At 39.1% G+C, this 14,787-nt stretch overlaps 1 protein-coding gene across 4 annotated transcripts in view; it reads right to left on the bottom strand.

Moving 5' to 3' along the window:
* The window catches only part of FOXN2 (forkhead box N2), a 44,332-nt gene extending 32,260 nt beyond the window's left edge, over positions 1 to 12,072 (bottom strand). The window contains exons 1-2 of one of the 4 annotated variants that reach the window (XM_032215350.1): positions 11,923 to 12,072; positions 5,565 to 5,732 (exon numbers count right to left, since the gene is read on the bottom strand). The gene's annotated coding sequence lies outside the window, so the exon portion shown is untranslated. Of the gene's footprint in view, positions 1 to 5,564; positions 5,733 to 10,880; positions 11,366 to 11,922 lie in introns of those variants that run through there. The other 3 variants (XM_032215351.1, XM_032215349.1, XM_032215352.1) reach the window with 3 other exon arrangements.
* Positions 12,073 to 14,787: the final 2,715 nt, after the last annotated feature.

Raw genomic sequence — 14,787 nt, 5'->3', positions numbered from 1 at the left:
CTACCTGTATACAGTTTATGTATTAAACTCCGTAATGTATTTAGGATGCTAGTTTACTTAAACCTTTTATAGCTGCAGGTAAAAGGAAGCTCCCCCTATCTTTCCATCTGTTAATAATTCTTACGATTACAAGCTATTAGTCTAATAATATTAAAACTGGAGGAATCTCCAAAGCTAACCCTTTGGAATTAGTTGCGATTTCCCAAAAGGTACAGGTGGTGACGTGACAAAAACTTATTATGCACTCCTCTGATTTTGAGAGAAATACAGTGAATGTAAGATAATATGGCCTATCATTTTCATCTCAGAATTAATGTTCAGCTTTCACTGGCAACATGCTTCCATTTAGTGCACTGAAGAGTGAAGACGGATCCACATCATCTGTAATACAACAGGGAGTCATTTAAAGAACTATAGGTGGCTTGATGGAAATGTACCATCACAATACATTCTGAAGAAAAAAATGTTTGAAGTTCAGGGTATGAAGTAAAAAAAAATTGGCGATGGAAAGTGTTAGCTGGCTTACGCGTGAAAATACTAATGGATTAAAGGTACATGATATTGCTACTATACACCTGCACTGTGGTTCGGCAGTATATCTGCTTCTATTTCAAAATAAAGGACTTAAAGATAATGCCTATAATCTTTAAGCATATTAAACTATCAAGAAACAATAATAAAAGTAGTAGATCTATCAATAACTAAATGTTGCATATCTGAGACAATGGCTAGTCATAATTTACACACCATGTTTACACAATTTCACTGCATTCAGTGCTCACCACTTTGATGTCTGCAGTTTGGGTATGCTTTGCTGTCAAAATCAGACTTGCCAACAGTGAAAGGAAACATCTTCTACAACCAATATATACTAAGTGTGTATTGGGAGTCCTTGCTGTTCTCTGAGCTTGGTTATTTACTTACACATTTCATTATTCAAATAATCATTATTCAATCACTAGTGCCTGTTGCATTGATAATTGCATTAATATTACGTACGTAGTAATGAAATTTCTACAAGCAAACAACCAAATTCAAGAGATCACCAAGGACTCCACAGTTCAATCCTGAGTTAGATACATTCTTGACTATTGGATGCACCAAGCTCTTAAAAAAATAGAAGCCCTTCCAGAAAGATGGTTGGATCATACTGTAAAGTACGTTTAATGCACCGTGCATTTAGTGACATTAAACTGTGAACCAAAAAGGTCTAATAAACATCACGATTTTTGCTAAACAAGGTTAGTGTTGTTTGGACCCAGTCAAAGAGGCCTCCATTTGAATGTAAGGAACTATTTTTTGTATATAAGAACACATTTCCCAATGGGAAGGATAAACTCTGTAATACCGAGTTTTTCTCTAAATTAAAACACCTTAAAACCTTTACCACAAATGTATTAAACTTGTAGCTCACAACAGAGCAGCAACATTATGCTTGCTGGTTTGCTGTAACCCACCTTGATTAAATTCTGCATCAAAGTCATTTGGTAAGCTGTAAAGCAGTGGAATTTATATTCTTTCTCTACATAAAAGAAATACTGTCTTCATTTCACAGTAGGAACCTGGAGCACATCAGTGTGAATCAAACAGAGTTATGACATCTAATCAAGTGCAGGTTTCTATAGCAATGGCACTGTGATTTCTTCAAACCTAACTGGCAGCTGATTTGTGGCAAAATACACCATACTTTACATATGTGAACATCCACAGAAGAAAAAGCATTCTGGGAAGTTGCTGTTTTTTACCACTCTGTCTCTCTCCCACGTACTGAGCTGATAGAGGGCTGATTTTCTCACAATTCACAATAATGAAGGGATTTTAATTCTAGCTACCTAGTAGTGTTTCTCTCCACCTGCAATGTTATTCTTTGCCACACAGAGCTGATAAAGCCACCTACCTTCAAATAGCTTGGAAGGAATAATATTAGCCAAAGACCGTTCCTTTTCACAACTTCTATTTACTCTCTCAAATACCTAAAAATTGCCATGTAATATAAATCCAGTGGTTACTGTTTTACAGTATTATTTTATACATAATTTTACAAAGTACTGATTTTACGTACATTTCAGAAAGATTTCCATCTACACAACAGATTTATGATAAAGTATTTGATTTCAAATTTCCAAATAGTTATTGTGCATTCCTGCTTTTCAAGCCCTTAACTTTATCTGTACTAAACAAGTAACAGTAGACCATACTGTGAATAGGTTAACACCTATTCAGTGTTAACTTTTGAGCCAGGTATGCAAAAAGTTGAAAGACCAAAAATATCTTCAATTTTAGCTTTTAATATGATAGATTAATATAGTGCAACAGATATAAAACTAAAGAAAATAAAATTCAGGTTGTGTCCTGCTCGCTTGTTTGGTCTATCCTTTCCCCTTCTGTAGAATTTCAGCCCAACACACAGAAGTTCAAAGCTCCTGCCAAATCAAAGTGGCACATCTTTGTACTATGCCATGATATCAAACCTAGCTTCAAAGTAATCCAAGTTATCCCCAACAAGTTTATTCATGATGCCAAATTAGAAAATAAGCAAACCAAACAAAAAGAAACAGATTGCTAGAGGAAGGTTAGGAGAATCTGAGCTAGGATACACTGCCCATCTTATCAGAGAATACAAAAAGACATTTGATCAGGTCAGAATATCTGTCCAGCCTAGTTCAGTTTTCTCCAATTAAGAATCCTCCAACTATTATGTGACATTTCTCATAAGTCCCAGCTAATATGATCACACAGAACAGAATTAGAAGACCCGCGTGGTCCAATTGGGAGGAGATCACATAGGGAAGGGCTACCTGTTCCAGTTCAAGCAAATGTCCTTGAACTGGAAATACTTTTCAGTGCCTCCAAGCAACTTGAGTATTTCTCTCTCCCTCCTTGTTTGTGAGGGATATTATGTGAGGGATACTGTGACTTTTTTTTTCTTGAAAAGCCAATTACAGCTTTGGAATTGCTGAATTGAACTAGTACCATGGGTAATTATCAAATTCCTAATTATTTTCATTAAGCAGACATTCTATATGTTTTTTTAAAAATCCAAATTGCAAAGCTTTGCCAAAAAAAGTACTGTATATTTTGCCTCTGCTATGTCTTGGGTGGGAATTTTTCTTTCCAGTGGAAGGATCCTCTCACCTCTTTGCCCATAGTTGGGGCATCAGAGAGTTGGGCAGTTTAGAAATAACAAATATAAATAAAATAAAATAAATAAAATCAGGCAGCCTGGGAGGGCTGAAGCTAGCAAGTGTGCTGTATTCCAAATAGTGTCATGTTCAGCTTCCATGACTTCCTGCTTGCTCAGCATTGCACGTTCCAATCAGCCTCTGAACAAATGGACTGTGCCCTCATTACCAACACTTAAACCTTTGGCATGTAATGCTAGAGTGCATTATGTTACGATGCTTTTAGGGCGTGTGTGTGCAGAAGAGTGCAAGTGGAGGCAGGGAAGGAAGAGGAGGATTGTTACCAAACCTGTAATTATTAAGTGACATCACATAAAACTTGTTTTTGTTGCAGGCTGAACTGGTTTAACAAAATAAGGGAAGGATTCCATGTGATAAACAGAGACAGCTGAAATAGCACTATAAGGCAGCAAGGATTTTCATATACAGAGCAATCAAAACCCAAAAACCAAGAGTGGAACTTTGAACACTGTTTAGCATTATAGCATAAACAAAGAATATGGTGAAGTTCACATGTCACTTTAGGCTATGGTTTACTGATTGATAGAATTTTACAATAACCTAAATCATAATTTAGAATGACTGGATTCATCCAACAAACTAAGCCAAAATCAAACAAGCACGTGATGGTTTAGCTTGACATGTGAATTCAGCCAGTATCTCTGCTTGCTGTGTGTTTGACAATCAGTTATACAGGGTCAAGTATATTTGAGCCTGAAACACAGAATGTTAGCTTGATCATAGAGACTGCATCTATCCTGATATTTAGCATCTTGACAGCTCATTAAGAGTATTTTACCTTCCAACTTTCAAAGTACATGCAGCTTCTTTGAAATCAATGCCTATTTCGTTCTGATACCTTAATGTTCTAGTGGAGCACAGCATGTACACAGAGAAAAACCTAAAAAAGCAACTTAAGTTTCATTTTGCTTAGCCATCAAGAGCAAGAACAATCATTCACAGAAAGTAGGATGCATTCAAGAAAAATGCAAGGTATCTAAGGCAAAGAATTATATCCATTTCTTTTTCCCTTTGTTCTCAGAATTTACCACATATGTGCTAATATATACCACCCATCTTACTGGAGCTGCTACTGGGATCAGAGGTCAGATTTAAATCCCAAAATGCACCGCAGAGAGCCTGTACTTGATTACAATCCTACTTACACCACTATGTATCCAAGACAACTGAAACATTATGTTCTCCTCGGGGATAAAAACCTACCTCAGTCACAGGTTTAGGCAAGCTGGCACATTAGTTGACCAGATGAAACTCTGCATACTGGAATATTGCTCAGCATCAAAAGATCCAAGTTACTGTTGTTTTTCTGTTGCCTGGTGGCAAGACCTTCTGAATCAGTCTTAAGATTTTAAGCACATCCAGGATGTGCACTCAGCTTTGCCATTTGCATTATTAATGAGACATGTCAACAGTCAGCCTTTTTCTCATAAGCATCAGGTGGCTGGTCCATTTTTTTAAATGGCTCATATATGTACCCATCCTTTATTGTAAACCTTATTTAGCAATTAAAAGAAAGACGCGTTGCAAAACCAGCTATGAAAAATAGCCTTGGAAGTATAATGCTGTCAGCAAAGAACCCAGCTAACTGGGACTTTCCACAATTGCTTCTCCTGGGTTCAAACAGTCCATGCCTTCATATGCTCAACATTGAAAAAAGCAGAAGCTTGCTTTAAGAAAAGGGTGGGGGGGGGAGGAGTACAGGTAGCCCTCAACTTGCAAAAGTTCATTTAGTAACCTTTAGAAGTTACAATGGCATGAAAAAATGACTTACGGCCATTTTTCACACTTATGACCACTGCAGTATCCCCATGGTCATGTGATGAAAATTCAGAGGCTTGGCAACTGATTTATATTGATGAAGATTGCAGTGTCTCGGGGTCATGTGATCAGCTTCTGCGACCTTTTATAAACCAAATTAATGGGGAAGGTAAATTCACTTAATGAACCTGTCACTAAATTAACAGAAGGGGTTCACTTAACAAACACGACAAGAAAGGTCATAAAATGGGGCAAACATTCACTTAACAAATGCCTCACTTAACAGCAGAAATTTTGTGTTCCATTGTGGTCGTAAGTCAAAGTCTACTTGTATATATCTGTATGGAGCAGAGCAAGGTTTTCAATGCGAATATCTGTTTTTCACTTTGAAAGCTTCTCCTCAATTTGTACCTAATGATGATACAATCATGCCCTGATAATATCTATTTTTAGAGTGTCTTGATGTTGTTCCTTTCCTTTTACACCCAGACTATGAGTAAGATAGGCTTAATTTCTTCTTAACTTCATCAGTGTTATAATAAACTTTTCCTTCTTCTTCCCCCCACGCCATGTAAAGATAATTCCAAGTTATATAAAACTTACAATGCTTTGCTTTGCATTATGTTGGAGGAAAGTGATGTGGGCAGAGCTGAAGTGGCAATCAGTTTTTCTTTCCTGCCAATTCAAGAATGGGCAGATAATACTCTACAGCAGAGGTCACCAACCAGTGGTCCATGGATGACTGGTGGTCCGTGAGAAAAGTTTGGTAGCCTGCAGAAAAATGATTTGTATTTTTATATTGCACTAAATACTATTTATCTTTTTAAAAAATTCATATTAGTGGTCCGCAGGATCTAAAATTACGAATTTAGTGATCTCTGAGGTCCGAAAGGTTGGCGACCCCAGTATAAGGAGAGAGCTCTGAGTAGAAATTTGGAAAATGCTGCATCAGAATTAAATGTTTCAATGTCAACATTAACAGCTAGGCTTTAAAAGTAGTCCCACTAAGCTAAGAATTAGTTAAACAAATTTTTCAATAAGCCACTGGTATGCACAATATGTGAATTTTTTTCATTAAGTGATTTTCAGGAGGGAAATAACAAGGAAAAAAAGATTCTTGATTTTAGAGGCTCAAGTGAATCAACACCTACACATTTCTAGTTCCTGAAACACTAACATAAATCATGGGCCAAACTAATTACATTGCCAATTAAAATGTTAAATTAAATATCTTTCAATAGCATAAGTCTGTTTTTGTATATATGCAACTGAACATTTATATTCATTCCACCAGCTGTAACTTTTCAGGATATCAGGCTCAGATTCTAGCAAAACTTGGAAGAAAATAGTATATTCTATTTTTGGACAACTATTGAGCCTGACTATAAATGTGGCCTTCTGCCAACACACATAGCATCATTTGTTTGATAAAATGTATAACCAGACAGGCAGTAATTTGTGATGGCTTGGCTTTGCTGTATATATACACATCTACTGGAATGAATAGGGCAAATGCATGAGCACAAAGAACCAAAATACACATACAACTTGATTTGAAAAGCCACAGCTCTATTTGGAAAAACTCTATGAAGTCAAAAGGGTCCCAAGAATGCCTATAACCATCCCATCTCAGTAGTGGCTGAGCACAGAGTAGGGACAGTGCTTTTGGATTGGCATGTGTATCTGTAATTTTGCGATTATGCTGTAAATGCTCCCACAAAACGGCTGTTTTGTCACAATGCACCCATTTTTCAGAAGACAATACAAAGACAACCAACTAGAGAGGTTGGGAATTGACAGCATGCAAATATGATACATAAATTAACATGATTGTTGGTTTGGGGAATCTTTTCTGAAATGCAAATGTACAAGATTTACAGAATAAATATCCTGTTTCCCCAAAAATAAGACCTTCCCTGATAATAAGCCCAATCGGGCTTTTGAGCACATGCGCTAAAAGAAGCCCCTCCAAAAAATAAGCCCTCCCTGAAAATATTGCAACACAGCAGCAGCCATGAGGTGACCACGCTTACCTCCTCCTGCACCTCAAAAATAATAAGATCTCTTCGAAAATAAGGCCAAGTCCTTATCTCAGGGGTCAAAACAAAATAAGATCCTGTCTTATTTCTGGGGGAACACGATGTCCAAAAGATGTATAAGAGATGTATACTATGTCTCAAAATGCCCACAAGTCAGAGGACTGAATCGAATGGCCAACAGTACTTTCCAACGCTTTGATATTGTGGTGCTAATTATTCTGGTTTTGATATCTGAGATTTTATAGACATAGTAGCCCTAGAGTGCGATTGGCGGCAAATAAATTTAACAAATAAAAAAATATTTCTCCATAGCAAAAAGTCAGTATGGTCTTTTGTTCAGCAACATGCCAGACAAATTAAAAAATCATCCCTCATCCTCAGTGATGGTCACTACATGGTCACTGTGTGGTTATAGTTCTGCACATGAAGAGGAAAACATCCCCCCCTTTATAATCCATGACTTCTACTTCCATAGGAGCTCCCTGTGTAATATCAAACCTAATAAACAGTGAACTCTGTAGTGTGCAGCTATACTATAATAGTCCGAAATTGCAAAGAAGAAAGCAAGAATAGTGACTGTGAGCAAGTTTTTCTCATTTTTCAACCTCTTATCTAACTAGAGGGACAATTACACAGGGTAATTAATTTAACTTTATGCAGCAGGCATGGACTTTGATTCAAGATCTCATATTACAACATAACATGGAATAAGTTAAAACTGGTTTACAACTACCTACTGTTTTATAGCCAACCAGATGCTGGATTCCCTGTTTCAAAATGGAATGAAAAATAATTTCTGCCTATGTTCCACAATGAGCAAACAGAATAGATACTAGGGCCTAGGCTATTTAACCTTATGTACAGTTCTGATATTACATAACTTTATTCACATTTTCTTTCTGAGGCTTAGAAGGAAAACAATTTTGCCTAATAAAATATTCGCTCTCTTTTAGGGAAAGATCAAGCTGACTGTGAAAATGCAAAAGATCTTGTCAAGGTACTAGGAACAGTAATCTAAGTAGTTCCGAATTGCAGGCTCATATGAATCAAACATATCAAGACAATATGAGGAAACTGCATGCCAGATTAAATTTGGGTCTACATGGAGTTGAAATATTGGACAATGTAATGTATAAAGGTAAGAAAAACTCCAATACAAGGTCATGATTTTTCTCCTGGCATTTTCCATGCTCCAAATTCTAGTACTTATTAAAAACCCATTGCCTGTGCTGCACAATTGTTCATTTCCCTAGTTACAACAGGAATTTTTGTTCCCTTTGAAGAATAGATTTTTACGATTCAAAACAATTTGGATGTGGAGTCCTATGCATACTTAATTGCTTTTCTGAATTCAATAGAACACACTTGAATGGATACATACAGCACTGTGCAAAAAGCTTTTTGAATATTATCTACACAATTACTGTTACTTAAGTCATTTGTCCATGTGATTTTAAAACTTTTTATCTTCAAGGAACTTTTTCCATATTAGCACTGGTGAAGCACTAAGATTCAAACAGGGCATGTAAACTATGATTGGAGAATATGGGGCTAAATATGTGTTGGCCCTACCCCACCTATCCATCTCATACCTCATTAAAATACAAGACTTGGAGAGGATAATGGTTTCATTAGTCTTCACTTCAGTGTAGCAAAAGACCTTGATAAAATCTAGTCCATATCACCTGGAAGGTTTGAATTTTCTAGTGAAAAAGTGTGAGTGTGTGTGTGTGTTTTGGCCTACATTAACTTTGCACAGCAATATACATTCTATGCTCAATAGCATATGCAGAAACTTATGATTTTCTATATGTTGCTGAACCACAACAACTGCAGTTCCTTCAGAAAGGCTGTAAGTGAACATAGATAATTAATGAATTACATAACCCTTTTTCCTTCTGGTGAGCTATGCTGGAAGTTGAGAAGGCTTCAAAAGTTTAGTAAGTAACAGTATTCTTGCAAAAGTAAGTAACTTATAGTAACTGAATTGGAAAATGTTATTTCAAAGTTTAATATGGCTTTCAGTAATAATAGTGAACATCATAGCAAAATGCCATTAAAGCCAAAATTAAACCTATCGTTATGAACAGGTGTTCAAAGGTTAGTGAAAGAGGTTTTTCCCATCTTTTAAACACTGGCACCAAGTACATTGCTTTAGAAGTACATTCCATATTTCAATACTGGGAAATCATATTCCCAGCTTCTCATTACCCAATAAAGAAAATTAGTGCTGTGCATTTAGGGTGTAGACTTTGTCAGCCTTCTCCCATTTGATGCCCTTTGCACTTGTGCAAATATAGTGCTGTAATTCTCAGGCACAACTTTTTGAGATTACTGTATTTCAATACACAAGAGACTGAACTTAATGGTTTAATATGGTTATCAATGACTAAGAGGGGGCACATTAAAATATGTCACTAAGTATTCTCAACTGTATTTTCTAATTCTAAATAAATGATCTCTAGAAAATGCTGCAATTTTTTCATCACAAATACAAAAAAATAAATAAACATAACTTAAGTAAACGGTAAACTGCTTAGAACAGTCTTTCTCAACCTTGGCGACTTTAAGTCCGGTGGACTTCAACTCTCAGAATCCCCCAGCCAGCAGACCTCTGCTGGCTGGGGGATTCTGGGAGTTGAAGTCCACCGGACTTAAAGTCGCCAAGGTTGAGAAACACTGGCTTAGAACCTTATTTAGGTTGAACAACACATAAATTGTGCTGATAAATTAAAAGGAATAATGTAGCTGATAAATTAAAAGGAATAATGTACATGTATTTTAAAAGAGTAGATACACATACATGTCGTTTATCTGCAATAAAAAAAATCTTTATGGAAGAGGGAAAAATACTAGCATCTTCTAGATAACAATGCAACAACCCCCAATTTGCAAGAAATGGCTTCAGATGGCTTACAGTAGATTGTTTTCTCCATTCATGTTCAGGGCTATTAGAAAAGAACAATAGTAGACCATTGTTTCACTAAAGTTCTCTGTTTCATACATACAGAGATGGGGCTTAAAAGTGTGTTTAAAACTGAGGATGTATTTTATAAACATTTCAGATATGTTTGCAATTGTGCAGTTAACGATTTTCAAGGGGAGATTGCTATCCTTTCTACCCCTTTGCCCAATCAAAACGAAATGGGTGCAAGTTTGTTTCCTGCACTTCCGTTCAGTTTTATCAATAGTTTGCATTATTTTTTTAGCAGCCGGAAGCGAAGAAAGCGGTACAGAGGGAGGAGGGGTTGATGCAATATTGCAGAGATTGCATGGAGGGGGGTTCCTGTTCTTAAGCTCCCCTGGAGGAGGAGGAGGAGCTTTACTCTGTGTGCCTGGCTTTGTGTTGAGCTGCTTACACAGAGCCACACGCTCCCACAGTCGCCCGTGTGACCCCATGGCCGCCTCTCCCTGCGCAAGGCTTTGCCGGCCACGTGGCTGTCACAGCCTCAAACCAAAATGGGGGAAGCAAAACTGGCGGAACTAAACAAATCGCAGCCGGTGACAAGGGGGAAGGGAAGGGGAGGGGGAAGCCTACTTTAAACTGGAAGAAATGTAACTTCCAAGAGCTAAGTTTTCTGCAATCTGCTGGAGAGATTTTAGCCGCATCACTTGACACGGAAGAAAACTGACGAGCTTGTCAGAGGGACCCTGGTTGTTTTGAGCCTTATAACATTTCAGCGGTCGCTCAAGCGTTTCTCTTCCCCCCTCTTTATTACGACCGTCCGTAGAGAAAAGGATCAGCAGCCACATGGCAGCGGGTCTCCCACGAGAGCAAGGAAGAAAGGAGGCATTTGCGACAGCTGAGCAGCCCCAAGGAGTCCCCCGAGTCTTAAAGCCCAATTCCCTGATCGCGGGAAAGACTCGAGTTCTTCCTCACCGTCACGGAAACTCAACACCACCCGCCGCCGCCTGCCTACTCTCGAAAGCTGTAAAACTCTTCCCTCGAATAGACGCCGCAACGCCTCCGGAGTACAACTCGCAGCAGGTCCAGACATTAGCAGTTATTTCGAGGCTATTGGAAGATATTCCCTCTTTTGGTCTCCGCGTTCTTCGATCAACAGGCAGAAATCGTCTCCAGCAGTTCTCCTTCATCCAGAAAAGAAGCTTTTCTAAGCCTGTTCACATGCCTTTAAATTCACTTCTCCCCCGCGTCCCATTTGAACCGTCGGACAGAGCCGATCTCTCCCCATGCAAAATGCTAACTGCCAATCAACCCAAAGTCTTTCTTTCTCCCAACCTCTGGCCTCTGCAAAAACTGGCTGGAAGAAGCCCTACTTCGCGGCTGGCGGAAAGCGACCCCTCTTTTTTCAAGTCGCTCCTCTGAAATTCTTAACCTTCTTCTTCGTCTCCTCCCCCCCCCTCCCCAAGCGAAGAGGCCACAAAGCTCTGGCTTGGCCATGCAAATGTTTTTCCTCCCAGATGAGCAAATAGAGCCTCTGGAGGTACAAACTCCAATTTACGCTGATCTTCGACATACGCTCGACCCGATCACCTTTCCCTCCCCCCCCCCCCCCACATTTGCAGCCTTTGCTCGATTCCACCCCTCGCCCGAATTAAATCTTCAGCCGGAGCGCGCGGAGACACGCAAGCACGCCAGCGGCGCAATTTAAGCCTCCGCGTTACCCAGCTCACATTGTGCAACCGAGGGAAGAAAAGCTCAGGCAGCGTCTTCCTCAGATACATCTTAGCCCCACATCTGGATTTTTTTTTTAAAAAAGAAAGAAAGAAAAGGAGGGAAAAGGAAAAGAGAGAGAGAGAGACTAGCTGGAACTTAGCATTTAAAGATTTGGAAGTTAAAAATAAACGGAAAGAACAGAAAATCCCAGATTTTGGGGGGAGGGGGGGAAATGGAAGAAATTATATTTGATTCCCGCCCACTTTTCCCAGAAATAGTTAATAAATGAAATATTCCAACTCACTGTACTCATGAAGCAGGCGCATGGGGGGGAGAGAGAGGACGGGGGCACAATATGGCAGCAGTAGCAGCAATATGGGAAATGTGTCACAGAACAGCAGCGTCGCCGCCTCTGGCTTTCCCTGCCCTGCGAAGCAGCAACAGCAGCGGCGGAACCACCTCCTCCCTCTGTCTCCCCATAGCAACAAGGCGTCCGAGCCATTAACTCCTCCTCCTTCTCTTCCCGCATGCTAACCTTCCTTGCTCACCGCCAACTTTCGCCTCCCTTTATTGTAAATGGGCCGCCCGGCTCCTTTCCTCGCTTCTCCTGGGACAGTCACCGAAGAGCCGAATCCATTCGAAAGGAAAAGGGCGGGCAGGTATTTTTTTGTCGGGAGGTAGGGAGTGTTTAGTTAATGATAATTCCTATAAGTATGCATAGACAACTGGCACCCCGCGGTCCTCCGAAGAAAAAGGCATGGAATTCCTCTAGTTAGTAGTTCCTTCCACACCTTGACCTTGAATCAGTTCATTCAGGGAACATCCTTAAAGTCTGTCTATTATAAAAGGGGAATTAATCTATTATTGGAATTGACTATTATTGAGAGAAGGAAGTGGAAGAGTTCAAAGAGCTGATGTGGTTCCCATCTTCAAAAAAGGGGGAAAAAATAGATCCAGGAAACTACAGACCTATCAGCCTGACCTCAGTACCAGGAAAGATTCTGGAAAAGATAATCAAGCAATGAATTAGCGAACACCTAGAAGCAAACAAAGTAATAGCCAAAAGCCAACATGGGTTTGTCAAAAACAGATCATGCCAGACTAATCTTATTGCATTCTTTGACAAAGTGACAAAATTAGTGGACCAGAGGAATGCCATCGATATAGTTTACTTGGATTTCAGTAAGGCATTTCATAAAGTAGACCATAACCTACTACTAGATAAAGTAGAAGAATGTGGGTTAGACAGCATCACCACCTAATGGATTTGTAACTGGCTGACCAACCGCACTCAACATGTAGTCCTCAACGGAACTGCATCTTCATGGAGGGAAGTATGCAGTGGAGTACCCCAGGACTCTGTTTTGGGCCCAGTACTTTTCAACATCTTCATCAATGATTTAGATAAGGGAATAAATGGGGAACTCATCAAATTTGCAGATGACACCAAGCTAGCCAACACTCCAGAAGATAGGCTAAAGATACAGAAGAATTTTGACAAACTTGAACATTGGGCACTATCTAATAAAATAAAATTCAATGGTGAAAAGAGTAAGGTTCTACATTTAGGCAACAAAAACGAAATGCACAGGTACAGTATAGGTGATACCTTGCTCAACAGTAGTAACTGTGAAAGGGATCTTGGAGTCCTAGTGGATAACTATTTAAATATGAGCCAGCAGTGTGCAACAGCTGCCAAAAAAGCCAACACAGTTCTAGGCTGTATAAACAGAGGGATAGAATCAAGATCATGTGACGTGTTAATACCACTTTATAATGCCTTGGTAAGGCCACACTTGGAATACTGCATTCAGTTTTGGTCACCACGATGTAGAAAAGATGTGGAGACTCTAGAAAGAGTGCAGAGAAGAGCAACAAAGATGATTAGGGGACTGGAGACTAAAACATATGAAAAACGGTTGCAGGAACTGGGTATGTCTCGTTTAATAGAAAGAAGGTCTAGGGGAGACATGATAGCAGTGTTCCAATATCTCAGGGGTTGCCACAAGGAAGAGGGAGTATTTTCCAAGGCACCTGAGGGTAGAACAAGAAGCAATGGGTGGAAACTAATCAAGGAGAGAAGCAACTTAGAACTGAGGAGAAATTTCCTGATAGTTAGAACAATTAATCAGTGGAACAACTTGCCTCCAGAAGTTGTGAATGCCCCAACACTGGAAGTCTTTAAGAAGATGTTGGATAGCCATTTGTCTGAAACGATGTAGGGTTTCCTGCCTAGGCAGGGGGTTGGACTAGAAGACCTCCAAGGTCCCTTCCAACTCTGCTATTGTATTGTATATATAAAATATATAACTGAACTCTTTTTGGTTTTTTTTTTCCAGAATGCCATCACTCTGCTTAACAACAATTCCTACAACACTGGCAATAATTTACTAAGACTATATTACTATTATTCTTGTCATCCTTCCTAGTATCTATCGCTCCCCGCTTATGGCTATAACCATGTTGCTTGTATCTTTCAATTTATATTGTTTTTTATTTGTTTCCTAGTACGATTTGATAGTTTATTAGTAACCTTGACTATCACTACGTGTTGTATCTTTTTATTCTTGATGAATGTATTTTGTTCTCCTTATGTACACTGAGAGCGTATGCACCAAAGACAAATTCCTTGTGTGTCCAATCACACTTGGCCAGAAGAATAGAATTCTATTTTATTTTATTCTACTCTAAAAAGAAAAACCTGGCCAGGGACTGGCAGTGGAAAAAGATCACAAAATTGCTCACATGCAAGTTCAAAAACAGCCAACTAATTTCCATGGCATGATCTTCATTCTTATTCATCATTTGCAAGGAGAACATCAGGAAATCCTGAACCTCATTGATCGGGAAGCAGAGGAACTATGAATAACCTTAAAGAAGATGTGAAAGAGAAACCACGAAAGATTAAGAAACAGAAGAACGCAAACTGGTTGGCAGAACAAACAACAGAAATTTTGAAGAAAACATGAGGTGAATAATTTGCTTAATACCTGATCACTTAACCATTTAAAGTTACAACAGACCTCCCTCCCGAGCTATTTCATGAATTCCAGAGATCTGACAGTTGTATATACCCTGTGAGCACATGACCACATATCAGGTGCATGGCAACTAGCTGACCTTTACTGCCGGTTTCAGCTTTCTGTGATCATGTTATTGTGATTCACCA

This window comes from Thamnophis elegans, chromosome 4 (genome assembly GCF_009769535.1).
Source record: "Thamnophis elegans isolate rThaEle1 chromosome 4, rThaEle1.pri, whole genome shotgun sequence".
Lineage (NCBI taxonomy): Eukaryota > Metazoa > Chordata > Lepidosauria > Squamata > Colubridae > Thamnophis > Thamnophis elegans.
Note: the sequence above shows the minus strand (reverse complement) of the source record. Positions and strands in the feature narration are given on the sequence as shown.